This window comes from Amblyomma maculatum, chromosome 1 (genome assembly GCF_055883805.1).
Source record: "Amblyomma maculatum isolate TAMU_Amacu chromosome 1, ASM5588380v1, whole genome shotgun sequence".
NCBI lineage: Eukaryota > Metazoa > Arthropoda > Arachnida > Ixodida > Ixodidae > Amblyomma > Amblyomma maculatum.
This window is the reverse complement of record NC_139344.1, coordinates 219,291,215-219,294,093: the sequence shown is the minus strand read 5'-3', so window position 1 is coordinate 219,294,093 and position 2,879 is coordinate 219,291,215. Positions and strand designations below refer to the sequence as shown.

Genomic DNA, 2,879 nt, shown 5'->3' with positions numbered 1-2,879 from the left:
TTCTGGCAACATCTGAATTCCCTTAGTAATAAGACTATCCTAGAGCAGAGGTCTATTGTTACAGATCAAGGTATCCGGCTAGAAGGGGAAAAGGCAATAGAACATATACGGCTAATGATGTCAGAAAAGTTTAAAGAACAAAATGTCATAGGTGTCTTAGTAGAGGAGGATAGACCGGTTAGTGCAATTGTTTCAATTGGACAAAGAGAATGGGAAAGGGCTGAGAAGAGAGTACCAAGTAGCACATCAGCAGGCCCGGATGGTATATTCTTATTATGTTATTCAAGACATTGGGCCAAAAGTCTAAGGAAACGTTAAGAGAGGTGGTGAGCAAAGTGTTAATGGACGGCAAAGTTCCTGATGAATAGACTAAGTAGGATGAGCATTATATAAAAGGGAAAGGGGGACAAAGCTGACAGAAGCAACTACCGTCCCATAACAGTAACATCAGTGGTCTACAGGTTGGTGATGCAGATTATAAAGGACAGACTGCAGGCATGGGTAGAGAGCAAGGGGGTGCTGGGAGAGATGCAGAATGGTTTCCGGAAACAAAGGAGGTTAGAGGACAATCTGTTCTCATTGACACAGTGTATTGAGGTAGCAGAAAAGGAACACAGACCCCTATGGCTAGCTTTTCTGGCTATCAAAGGAGCCTATGAGAGTGTACTTCAAGAAGACTTATGGAGTATTCCGGATGTGTTAGGCGTGGAAAGTGGAGTAACCAATATTTTAAAATATATTTATAAGGATAACCATGTGCTAATTAATTGGGAAAAAAAGGTGTCGAAGCCAGTAGAGGTAAAGAGGGGGCTTAGACAAGGACGCCCCTTGTCACCTTTGTTGTTCATGCTGCACCTGCAAGGATTAGAGGCTAAACTAGAGGGGAGTGGACTCAGCTTCAACCTTTCCTTATTCAAGCAAGGAGAATGTATCCAACAGTCATTACCAGGACTAATATATGCAGATGATATAGTACTGATTGCTGACAACAGGGTAGATTTGCAGGAGTTGATAGATATCTGTGGTACAGAGGGAGATAAGTTAGGTCTGCAGTTTAGCAAGAAAAAATCGGCAGGCATGATTTTGATGATAATGAGGCTGGCGAACATAGGATACAGGAGGACATGCTGGAAGTAGTGAATAAATACAAGTATCTTGGGATGTGGATAAATAATGGAGCTGAATATCTAACGGAACATGAAAAATATTTGGCAGCTAAGGGAAGGAGAAGCGCAGCCGTCATTAAAAACAGGGCACGGTGGAATTACATTAGGTATGAAGTGGTGCGAGGAATTTGGAAAGGGGTGATGGTTCCTAGTCTAACTTTTGCCAATTCAGTCCTGTGTATGATATCAGAGGTCGGAGCACGGTTGGAAATTAAGCAGCGCGGGGTGGGTAGGCTTGCTTTGGGAGCTCATGGGAATACGCCAAACCAGGGTGTGCAGGCTGACCTGGGATGGTCTTTTGAGAGCAGGGAAGCTGGCAGCAAGATAGCGTTTGAGCAACGATTGAGAAAAATGGGAGGAAAGCGGTGGGCTAGGAAAGTCTTCAGCAACCTCTACATGAGGAATGTTGACACAAGATGGAGAAGGCGGACAAGAAAATTGACAAGCAAATATTTGGACAGGAGTAGGAGGACCAGCCAGGAATTATCAATTAAGTAAAAGGTTAAATAAACAGAGAGGGGTCGGTGGAAAACAGGGATGGAGACCAAATCAGCATTGGAAATGTACAGAATTTTCAAGCAGGAAATAGCCAAAGAAAACATTTACGATAATTCTAGGGGCAGCTCATTGTTGTTCGAGGCTAGGACAGGAGTATTGCGGACTAAGACGTACCGAGTTAAGTACCAAGAGATAGACACGCTGTGCAAGGTGTGTGGGGAGGATGAGGAAACGGCTGAACACTTAATCATTTCTTGTAAAGGGCTCCGTCCTATAGTTTTTTTTATTTATTTATTGATACCTCGAAGGCCCCATTTAAGGGGTATTACATGAGGCCCCATTTAAGGGGTATTACAAGGCAATGGGGCAGATTTAGCCAAAGCATTGGTGTTTAAAGATGATGAAGGAAAAATAGACTTTAAAAGGGTAGAAATAACCAAACGAAGACTAGCTGATTGGTGGCTGAAAGCAAGGCAAGAATAGATCCTAACTATATTACTACTCACGGCTAGGCGGCCTGTGGCGCCGCCGCCTGATTCAAAGGATTCAGCCGTATCCATCCATCCATCCATCCATCCATCCATCCATCCATCCATCCATCCATCCATCCATCCATCCATCCATCCATCCATCCATCCATCCATCCATCCATCCATCCATCCATCCATCCATCCATCCATCCATAAGTGCACATGTCGGCCTGCTAGCAAACAGCTGATTCCCCGAGAAGGTGCTGCTTTTTTTAGCGTCGTCTGAAATCGAAGTACCGTTCGGGTGCCGTGAGCATGCTGAACATCTAATAGAACGTAGGCGAAGTTCAGAACCTGCAGCGATAAAATTTCATGGACCGCTTCACACGGAAATGGACAAAGACAACTTGCGGAAGTGTTTTCGGTCGGCGCCTACTAGTATCGATGAGAAAAGTGCTGAAAGTGCAATGCGCAGGCTGTGTGGTTCTATTTGTTTCTCTTTAGGAAATGCAAGACGACTGTGAAGCATGTAGTGTAGGTCAAAATGAAGTTCTTTGTTTGAATGATCATCTGTTTGTATATAGCTGGATAGTTTAGGAAAGAACATGATCATGAGAATGCTTCCATCCCTGCCGGGACTGAACCCGAAGCCTTCATTCACTGCAGTGCCACCGTGACAGGGCTTTCGATGTAGCTTTCATTGTAGTGTGCTCTGCATTTATTTTTCTTTGTTCTCCATGACTGG

The 2,879-nt window shown here is 44.2% G+C and overlaps 1 pseudogene; it reads left to right on the top strand.

The window, feature by feature from the left end:
• Positions 1-831: 831 nt before the first annotated feature.
• Positions 832-2,147, top strand: LOC146205641 (uncharacterized; annotated as a pseudogene).
• The last annotated feature ends 732 nt before the right edge of the window (positions 2,148-2,879 follow it).